We start from the raw sequence: 12271 nt of genomic DNA on the forward strand, positions 1-12271 counted from the left end.
CTTTTATTTCTTTTCTTTTCACAGCTAATCCTGAAATTAAGTTGAATCAGCAGGCTCATACTGATCATTTGGAGAGATTACGGGAAGCAAATGGTATGTATGTAGCACAAGAGAAGTATTACTGTAGCTTTACATGTTAAAGATAGATATTCTTGTTTTCTATATAGTAGTAGCAAAGTGAGCATGCACGTCCTAACTGTAAAAGCAAGTATGCATACATAAGTCTGTAACACAAACCAACTTTAGGAGTCAAGTAAGACTGTAGTCAGAGGTTGTGGGCTCAAATACTACAAGAAACAACTATACAATACAGCATTTCTTTAATAATATTACATAAATAAATGAAACTCTATACAAGTGGCATAAATGTCCTAACTGTAATCTGTATAATTGGGATAGCCGGCCATAGGCATAGGCCAACTAGGCAGCCACGTAAGGCAATTCTTTAGCAGAGGCACTTTCCAAGTATATATTTATTTATTTTTGTAGTAAATAAATGACTTATTTAAAATGTGTTGAATGAATACAGGAAAAACTGAAGAGTAAGACAATTTGTGAGAAAAAAGAAGAAAAAAGCAATCTAGATGGTATAGGTAGACCAGGATGGGAGTACTGGGTGGTGTGGGTGTTGCACTGTAGAAACCTTTTGCCTAGGATGCTAGTTGACTAATGCCCAGCCATGACAACTGGACCAAGCATATGTGCAGTATATGAACACTGCAAGGATTACTTTGAGCAAGCTGTAATTATAGTTTGTAGTTGTTAGGACATTATTTAATAGATCAGATAAAATAGTTGCATAATTGTGATTATGCATTGTATGTCACATACAATGGTACTAATTTTATCACTTTTTTTTCTTCTCCTAAACCAACCCTTACCTCATTTTTTTTATTTTCTGAGGTCTCCATGCCATCCATCTGTAACAAATCACTAAATGCTTCACTGCACAGCAAGGTAGGTCAGCCCGAGTGAGTCAAACTGCCCAACTCCACCAGCTCCAGCACCAATGCCCAGCATATCTGGGACCCAACCTGGCAGTGCAGCTTCTGCTGCCCCTCCACTACCTGTGCCCTCAGATAGCACTACCCCAGCAGCTGGTGCTATGGTACCCTCTGGGAGTACTGGTGGAGGTGGGGATTTCATCACCTGCAAGGGGATGCTAGGGTTTTTATGTAGGATCATGCACCGCACTATTGATGTATGCCTACTCTGGATGGAAAGACTGCTCCCCCTCATGGTCTGTAGGAGAAGATGTCAACCACTCCAGCAGGCACTGGAGTAAGGGGACAGTGATAACAGTCCTGCAGATAAGATTAGATTTTCACTGTCCCCATGTTTGATGGGCATGCGCTTGTGTTTTCCTCTCCCTCACCCCAATCATGCTGTCTCCAACCTTTTGTGTCTCTCACCATCCCTGTGTCTTGTCTTGTTTGTTCTGTTTATTTGCATTTGCTTTCTCACCTACCCAACTTACCTGACCCAGAAATACCAACATCCCCTACCCAGCATTCCTCTCTTACTAAAGTAAAAAAGGGCACCTGCCCCACAAAAAAATATACATCATCCCATACATAGCTCTCCATTTCATATGTGTCTTCTTGACACACTTAATTTTATCCAGTTGGCTATACAACATGATTGTCTTGTTGTCACCCCTCTTTGTGGAGTTGACAGTCCAAGTTCAGCTAATATTCTGTATATATTTTCATTTTACACTGTTGGAAAAATTGAAAGATATGGTTCTTTCCTACATCCCTCCTGCACATTCCTATATTGCTTTCCATTTCTTCTTCCTCCTTCTTGTCCCCCATTTTACCACTTTCCTATCTACCCCATTTTAACACCTATAATCTGGTCAAAAAATAGAATCACACACAACACACATAAGTATCATATAAACCAATGGAGCCTTCACTTGTTGGCCTCAATGTTTGCATGTAGTTTGGCATTGTACACCAATGCCAAACAATGGTAAACAGTTCTTTTGTGGTGTGGTTACCTCTGTACAATGTCTGTTAAATATGCTGTGCTATGTCAGAATATAGTAACACATGGTGAAGGAAGAGTAAAGTAAAATTTCATTGCATATACCCTTTATCATCTAGGCTGAAAAAGGAATGTGACAATGCAATTACACCTGCTGCCTAATTTTAGCAATGACCTTCACATGTGTGCACTGCTTAACTACTCACAAACAAGGAAGGCAGTAGAAATGTGTATCCCACATGTGCAAACACTTTGCCAGCCATTGAGCAAACACGCTGCTCGGCGTTGTGCTATGCAAAGTAAATAACTGCATGTATTAGTTTTGTTTACTGTCCATTTAGTCTTCATGCCATTAAACTACATATGGAAACATAAAAAATGAAGGCTCTAAGAATATGTTACATATTTACAATGCAGCCATGTGTTACTTCACCCCATGCACTGTAACCCTGGTCTCTCAGTACTTGTTCACAAATATATCAACTACACTACATAAATTAATAACAAATGTGTGATATACCACGCACATCTTTAGAATGACAGTACACATTCAGATTTTCAAATACTTGTATTAATGCGGACACCTGTTTGCATATAATTTGTAAAGTTGTCTCTAAAAGTATACCTGTACATTGGAACACAACCACCACATACTACACATTGCACACTTATCAGTCTGGTAGCATGCAGAACTTGAAACATCTTAACAGTTGAACATGCCTACACATCTATTTCATGCAGGCTTCCAAACATCCAGTGCTGATGTCATCCACCATAAGTTGTCCTGCAGCATTGTTAAAGTCAGACTTGTACCACGGCACTTTCATAAAGTACTGCATTATCTAGTATGTGTACTTAGATAGGTAGGAGTTCTGTTCTCACTGCATTCAACTGGAAGGTGTGTGTGTGTGTGTGTGTGTGTGTGTGTGTGTGTGTGTGTGTGTGTGTGTGTGTGTGTGTGTGTGTGTGTGTGTGTGCGCGTGTGTGTGCGCGTGTGTGTGTGCGCGTGTGTGTGTGTGTCTACCTACTCAGAAGAGCACAAGTGTGTATCCTGCTGTTACCACTCCAATCCCATGGATTGCCAATATTTTGACACATGCATATGCCTACACATCCATTTCATGTTGGCCTCCCAACATCTTCACTTTTCATCCACTATAAGTTGTCCTGCAGCCTCTAAAAAGTCAGTCTTTTGCCATGGTGCTTGATCAAAACACAGAGATCTCTAGTATGTATTCTTAGATAGATATGGGTTCTGTTCTCACTGTAGTCAGCTGGGAGGTGTGTGCATCTATCCAGTCAGAAAAGTGTGTATCCTGCAGTTATCACTCCAATCCCATGATTTGCCAATATTTTCACACTTGCACATACCTACACATCCATTTCATGCTGGCCTCCCAACATCTTCCCTCCAAAATCCACTACTGATGTTATCCACTATAACTTGTTCTACAGCCTTGTAAAAGTCAGACTTGTGATGTGGTGCTTGCGTAAAATACACACTTCTCTAGTTTGTGTCCCTAGATAGGTAGGGGTTCTGTTCTCACTGCAGTCAACTGGGAGATGTGTGTGTGTGTCTACATATTCAGAACAGCGTAAGTGTATATCCTGCAGTTACCACTCCAATCCCATGGATTGCCATTATTTTGACACTTGCACATTCCTACACGTCCACTTCATGCAGGCCTCCCAACGTCTTCTCTCCAACATCCACTGCTGATGTTATCCACTGCAAGTTAGTTATCCTGCAGCTTTGTAAAAGTCAGTCTTGTGTCATGGTCTTGCGTAAAATACTGTATTCTCTAGTCTGTGTTCTTAGGTAGGAGTTCTAATATCACTGCAGTCAACTGGGGTGGGTGGGTGTGTTCATGTGTTTGTGCACTTGCTTGACATTAGAGAGAGCATTTTACACCAGTGTATTGCTATTAGCATTTTCTCCTCACCAGACACTGCTGATATCATCAGCTATAAACTGTTGCCTGACACTTTCCAAGTCAGATTTGAGTTGTCAGGCTTGCCTTAAATACAGAGTTCTCTAGTCAGTGTACTTAGCTAGGTATGGGGTTCTGTTCTCACTGCAGTCAACTGGGGTATGTGTGTGTTTGTGCACTTGCTTGATGGTAGAGTATTTTACACCAGCAGGTGGGACACTGCTATTCGCATTTTCTCCAACCAGACACTGCTGATGTCATCAGCTATAGTTGATTTGCAGATGTGCAGTATTCTTGTCAGGGCAGGATCTGAGCCTGTAGGCCAGGCACAAGTCACCTCATCCTATAAGATACAAATTACAGTGGCAGGGCTTTCAGTCTATCCACATACATCATGGCATGGTTTGTACAGCCTGTATTTTCTTGGTGAGAAATCATGGACCTTTTCTATATGGACACTAGTAATATCCCAGCTGTGTGCAACAGACAAGTGTGAGTTGTTAATCCTAAATCTATGTCTTTTACATCTGTTAGATGTCCTGAAAGAGGTCATTGATGGCATGCAAGATGAGAATACTATCATCCTATGGAACTTGACCAGGCCACAGCATTTGATACAAACCCACATTGAGGTATTAACTCAACACTGTCAGATGTGGCCATAAACACCTATATCACTAAGTGGGTAGACCACTGTATCACATACATGGCATCTAAATATGTTGAAATGTGTGAAGTGATGTATAGCTCTAGTCCAGTGATCAGGTTTGTACATCAGGGCTGTCTGCTACGCCCTTTCCCATCCATTATTTATGTCACAAATGTCAAGTATGACAAACATACTGTGTCCAAATAGCTGTCTGGAGGACTACAGATTGTGGGTAATCATTGACTCCAACTGTGATATTAGGATAATACAGACAGTATCAACACACACTAAAGACTGCTCCAACAGCCATGATAGCACATGAGATGAAACAAAAACATGGGGGATTTGTTATGCTATGAAAACAAATGCACAAACCAAGGATAATATAGACATCACATCCCATAAGCACACCAATTGGTATGTAACCTATGTGTTGGGGTAGATGGTATGTGGAACATCCACCAGCATGAGCATGTGGCCACAGTGGTATGTATTCCTTTGTATGTAACACAACTACTGAGTATGTGCAGGACATCCACATCAAAGACCAGAATACATCCATAGTTTACAGCCTTCATCACACCAGTTACTGAGTACAATGCACCTTTCCTCATGTACCTCCCTACATATCTTTCAGTGATGTGTAATTGAAGTGTAACACCTTTGCCACAGTGAGTTGTCACACATCTTATTGGCCATACTTAGGTATTCTTTTTGTTGCATAAATATTACTCTCTGATGGTGCTGAACACCAATCAAAGTGTTACACCAGATGCATGTGTGATACCTGTTCCAGAGATACACACAGTACATACATAGCTGTTTGACAGCATTGATGTCATGGGCTACATTCATGAAAGTGTGGATTGTGCCATATATCATGCACACCAACTATCCTGGATTTATCATAATGTTACATAAAGGTATAGCTGTGTCCCTCTTAACATCTCCAGCAGATATTACAGTGTCAGGATGGTGTACTTGATTACCCCCATAAATTGCTGACATGTCATAATAGTTGTAAAAGTGTATTCATGCAGAACCATCTATGAGAGGCATAGGATTACTAGTGGTATTATTGTGATATTGTTCATGATTTTGCATGCTTCTTTGTTGCTGTCCATGGGCCTGTAACTGTGTCGCATTTGTTGGAGACATCTGCTAACATTACACTCATATTCAGGCAAATCAGTGTGCACAGCTTCACAATATTCACCCAACACAAATTGTATATATCATCCCTGATAGATGTCCTGTCCATTGTTCATGTCAGGATACTTATCTCATAAATACATCTTCTCCGTTATGTCACCTTGTCTGACAGTCACATAATAGGGTCTATATTAAATAGATGAAATTTAAAAATCTGGAATGCTCACATGGGCAGAAATGCAGGAAATCAAAATCACTATTGTGGGGGGTTGTGCCCCTCACACCCCCCACTAAATATATATTCCAACTCTGAGATCTCACTACAGTGAGGAAAGGGCAAATATTATGATCTTCCCTGCACTGCGATAAAAAAAAACAAACACAGAGTTCATGTCCGCTCATGTGAGCGTTCGACATTTTGAACTTTCGTCGATCTAAAGTAGACCCACATAATATACATTTTTGCTGTGAAGTCTGTATTGTACCATATTCATATATGATTAGTGTTCCTGCTACAACTCTCTTCCATTTTCATACCCTCATCTGCTGTACATTACAATGTTTCACCTGTCCTCTTTCCCTATGTTCATTCCTATAATTCATCTGTGTGCCCATATGTAATACATACACTTCCCCGACTATTTATTTTAAATGGTAGTCCACGTACCCTTAAAGATCATTTACACAACTTTTGTACAAAATGGCTGGAAAGGAATTCCACAATACTGTGCACTGTATACACTGTCCTGTACTGTGTTTGGACCAAACACATTACTATGTAATAATCCCTGGTAATCATTGTGGTATTCCACGCAATCCTGCTAAACTAGATTGCTCTATTGTAAACAGGTTGGCTATTCATGTTGTTTTACATGGTTTCCTGGCCATCAACACTGTTGCCAGCTATGAAACTATGCTTGTTTACTTTTAAATATGGTGCACAGCATGAATATGTAATCTGTAATCTTCCCTGCCGCTCACTGAACAAACATGCAAACTCTATGTAGGCTTCGTGCGAAGCCTACGCCAAGTTTTTTGAATCCCACAGCATGTCTATTTGTGCATGCATGTACTTGCATATACATGCCTGAGTGCATTTATAATTACTTATGTAAAACTCTGCACATGAAGTACATCAAACTCTTGCAAAAGAATTTTTGTTAAAATATTTGAACGCATTAGTATTTATGCAATACACTATTCTGTGTGTGTTTGATTATTAGAAGTCCTATCATTAACACAAAAGTATAACATTAGCATAAAATAAAGGTGCACACTGTAACTTTGTAGAAGTGTGAGGAATTAAATTTAACACGCTATATTGTTACATTTAAATACCCATAAGACTATCTTTTTAAACTTATGAAAAGTTCTCGGTGATTTATAACTGAAACATTTGGAAAGTTGTCCAAATCTGGTAATCATTGCATGCAAATGACTGGAAAAACCTTGAAGGAACGATTTAATTCTACAAAATAAATATTTAAGCTAACATAAGACCTGCCTAACTATGACTCTCTTAAAATGCCACTGCACATAGAAACCAGATTTAAGACCTGCATGACTATGACTCTCTTAAAATGCCACTGCACATAGTAGAACCTTTGAAGAAAGAAAATGTTATTAAAATCAAAGTCCCCTTCTGTACAAAGCTTTTTTTCCCCACTTCTTCTTTGCTTCAAAATGCAGCCAGTCTCTGGGTAGTACAAACATTTATGTCTGCTTTTTGCAATAAACTTTTTTGTCAGAGCTTTAGAATTTATATCTGAAAATTACTGGAAACTTTTCTTCACATTTTGTGTTTGGAGTGTTATGATTTATAGCATACAGTCTTCTTGTTGCAAAAAGAAATGTAGAATGGATTTTTTTAACTGTCCAGACACAGTTCAGGCTTAATTTATATGGAAACTTAAGTGTTGAGTAACACTGCCAGGCAGAGCAACTTTTAAATTATAACATTTTTATCCGTCTTTCTTGGGCAACTTCAAACAATAAAGATCATGTGACAACCTCAGATGTACTCTGCTGTTTAAACCAGTTTATGGCAAAATCTGTATGCAACAAAGTAAAGCTTTAAACTATTTTTTTTTTCTAATCATAGCTACAATGGCAGAGTTTTGGCTGTAACATGACAGCTTTTGAGTATCCTGAACAGTTAAATTTATTAGCATGTTTGTACCTTATTAGCTCCTGTCTGCATGACAGTTAAATATTGCTTGGTATATCTTTTTTTTTTCTTGTTCCTGCTGCTTGGCAGATGTTTTGCCATTTGCCATTTACTGTATTAAACCATACAACATGTTATTGATGCTCTATAGGACTGAAAATCATTAATTTACCTCAAAAAGAAATGCTCTTTTAATGCAGATATCCATGCATCTAATAGCAAACTACTGAAATTGGTACATGTACCAGTTTCACTTTTTGTAAGATGCATTCCTTGTGAGTTGATATCCTGCTGCCCTTGCATCTTTACATCTTTAAAGAAGATGGTTAAGGGTTTATTTGTTTTGGCAATATGCCATTAATATAAAACCACTAAGACACTGAAAGCAGTTTTGCAAAAACATTTATTTTCTGACTAGATAGCAGCATATCTAAACTATACTAATGACAAGCTTAGGCAAACCTAACATGGCAGAACTACAGTACTAAATACATGTGTCAAAATGTTCTGGAACATTCCCTTCAATCATATTTACATTTTACATTGACAGTAGAAACATGCAGCTATTATTTAGAGACAGTTGGTCAGCATATTTCACACATACTCTGTACTTTCTCATGACTTCGTTCACATAGTTACACAAACAAATCTGTATACAACATTGAATACACAGAATAGACCAAGGGTGTTACTTTGTTTCAGAACAAAGCAGGACTATAAACTCATCTAGCTTGTAACATTATACTTTACAGTTTAATGTCAATGTTTCTGGTCTAAAATACAGAAATCCATTTTACCAGTTGTAATACCCGAAATAATTTTACTCGAGAAAATCCATCTTGTCACTTATTTTTGATATTTCAATATAAGTATAACACAACAGACTCAGCAGGTAGCCACTACAAGATACCTATTGCAGAGTCAACAACACATTGTAGTTACTACAACTACTGGCACATATCCTGTACATGAATGCATACAAGTGCCACATATCCACACACTCACAGACACATGCTCATGCTCATGCATGCACACATATGCAATATCACAAAGTAATACCTGACCATTTATTTCACATGCTGGAGCTGCAGTTTTACTATACATGACACAAACTGATATCAGGACATAAGCATACTGTCAGGCAGAAACCTCTTAAGTAACATACATGGAAAATATGTGCATGACGGAGAGTTTCAGCCAAAATGTAGCAAGATAGCAACCTCTTCACAAGATCCTTCTGAAAGGTATGCCGCCATGATATTTCTGTCCATGTAGCTGCAGTGTAACCCATCAAGCACCATCAACAGCACTCTGTCTGTTAGTTCTGACTCTCTGGACTGCTGTTCAGTATACATAGTAATACATGGAGTAATGTGCAATATACCACATGCCAGTATTTTGGCTGTATGACAAGCTCAGCTGTAGTGTCAATGTCAGGCAGGGACTCTTGTGGCTGTTAACAATGCATTCTGCCTGTGAGCACATGCACCACATGCAGGCATACAAAGCAGAAAAAAATCAAGTACAATAATGTACATAACATCAGCAGTAAAAGAGTTGTACAAAAGTGCTGCACACCACCAGTACTGTTTTCATAAGCTAGTGCTAGCACTGTACAATCAACCACAATTCTGCTGTAAGATATGAACAACAATGGTAATGTATTAGCCATCATAACTGTAAGTAAACCCCAAACAAACACACACATGTATGGGTCCTACTGATTTGTTTGACTTTCTATTTTATTGACCTGCAAGTGGTCAGGAAGGAAGAAATTTATCAAACATTTTTCTGGCTGAGTAAGATAATATGACTTGCCTTCCTGCAGGATTCATGTTTAAGCTCATTCTAGTGTTTTTGCATGGGATTTTGCACATAGGAGAAGTCTTTCCCTATGCAGGACCCATGTCAAAGCCTATTTTGGTGTTTCAGTAGAAGTGGAATTAAAGTTCTGGACTTGGGTTTTTAGCAGTCACTAAATTGCAAGTCAATAAAAGAATGTAGCCATATACATACATACACACATACATATAAAAACAAATACAAACACAGATAAATAAATAAACCAGTCATCAGTGCTATGTGCATGCTGAATGCAAGGATTTCACAAGGTAAAACATTTCCTTTTTAACTCATGTCAGCAAATGTGCCTCTGTAAATGACAATAATAACGTACAGTGTAGCTGTTGTGGCAAAAAAATAAAATAAAATAAAGATTACAGAGAGAATGGTGGCAGCTATCACTCAGCATATCAGTGTATGCTATCCATGGACAGAGGTGTATGAGATGACGTGTGATACACATTGAAATAAACTACATATTTGGATACTATATCACCTGCGTCCACGTTATGATAAAACTACAAGAGAAGGTAGTACTAGCATGGCTGGCATCGTGGACGCAGGTGATATAGTATCCATCATTAAGAAGAACTGTGGTTTTCTAATGTTAGATAATCAAGCCCCCATCCAGTTAGGATTTACCCCGAAAGTAACCTTTAGGAGGGAGCTTAATTTAAAGAATATTTTAGAAATGAAACCCAGGCCTTGTCATAGTAGATTAGGCATGTTTAAATGCAGTATGTGTAAATATTGCAGGTTTGTCAAAGCAGGTACTCATTTTACGATTAGAGATACAAAATTTATCATTAAGGGGAGATTCAATTGTGCTAGTGCACAAATGGTTTATTTGGCACAGTGTTCCTCATGTCCTGTGTTTTATATAGGCAAAACTGATCGGAGATTTCAGGAGCGCCTATATGAACACATTTATGCCATCAAGAAGGAGAAAATGGAAAATGATTAGCCAAGCATATTAAGGAGTGGCCATGAATTTAGTTTTACAGTGATAGATCAGGTTGTATCAAACAATAGGGGGGTCCTGAATCATTAACCTTGGAATTTAAGGAATTGTTGTGGCAGTTAAAATTGGAAGCTTATCATTATCCAGGTTTGAATAGTATGTTATCCAAACAAAATAAAGTGTTGTCAGCGCTTTTAAATAAGTTTGGATTTATTCATCAGTTTGTATTCCGGGTGTACCGGTCTTTTGGCTTTACTTTTTGAAGCTTGTTCGAGTTTTTGTGCTTTGAGTTTGAGTTGGTTTAGTGAATTGCTCCAGGTCACACAGTAGGTAAATGAAGACTGAGAGAATCAAGCTCTGCACCACAGAAAGCAACTCATTAACAGTTTATAGCCTTAATCGTCTGTACTAACTGACAGACAGAGCAACAGGTTTGCAGCAACATATTGACCAATTTCAAGTCCTCAGTGATTTACCATAAAATTGAAACTATTATGTGGGAAATGTAAATAAATAAATAACACCTACCTATGTTAAAATCCCAGTGATTTTCTGATAAATCAGAAAGGATTAAAGTCAGTCACTAATGCCAGATATTAGAATAATATATATATATATATATATATATATATATATATATATATATATATATATATATATATATATAAGCACTTTACTATCTCGAAATACTGAAATCTCGAATTTCAGTATCTCGCGATGAAAATGCCGAAAGTGGAGTTGAGCAAAACTGCACTTGATTGAATTCGAAGTCTCGAATTCACAGTTGTGGTGGCATGGTACGTGGGATTTTCTGTGTTTGTAAGGTGCGGTGTGCTGTGGGATATGGTTTGCCTGCCATTGTGTGGATATATGTGGAGATGTAGGTAAGTGCTGTTTTTTAAGGGTTTTGGGTAGGGAGTTGAGTGTATGTGAGTGTGTTGGGAAGTTTTAGGTGTAGGTTAGGGTAGGTAAGTAAAAGTGTGAGTGTGTAAGTGTTGAGAGGGGTGGTGTTGGTGTTTGTAAGTATGTGGTGTGTGTGTGAGTGTGTGTGTGTGTGTGTGTGTGTGTGTGTGTGTGTGTGTGTGTGTGTGTGTGTGTGTGTGTGTGTGTGTGCAAGGGGAATATAGAGTATGTCATGGTGGGTTTAGTGTCTTTGTCTTTTTAGTGCGACCTCGGCATTAGTATATATAAGTAGTGGGGGTGTGGGGTGCAGGGGGGCTTATATGTAGGATAGGTGTGTGTATTTGTGTTGTGTTTGTGTGTGTTTTGTTGGTTTGTTGTAGTGTGGGGAAGAAGGGGTGTGTGTGTGTGTGTGTGTGTGTGTGTGTGTGTGTGTGTGTGTGTGTGTGTGTGTGTGTGTGTGTGTGTGGTGGAGGGTGTATTTAAAAGTCTTGATTTTGAATTTCCCACTTTTGGGGTTTCAATATTGTGAATGTTCGGCTTTATAGTCTCAAGATACTGAAATTTTGAGATTATAAAGTGAATCTATACACACACACACACACACACACACATATATATTATATGTATATATATATATATATATATATATATATATATATATATATATAGCTTGTTTA

Source organism: Protopterus annectens, chromosome 15.part0, assembly GCF_019279795.1.
Source record: "Protopterus annectens isolate FY-2018-M chromosome 15.part0, PAN1.0, whole genome shotgun sequence".
NCBI lineage: Eukaryota > Metazoa > Chordata > Ceratodontiformes > Protopteridae > Protopterus > Protopterus annectens.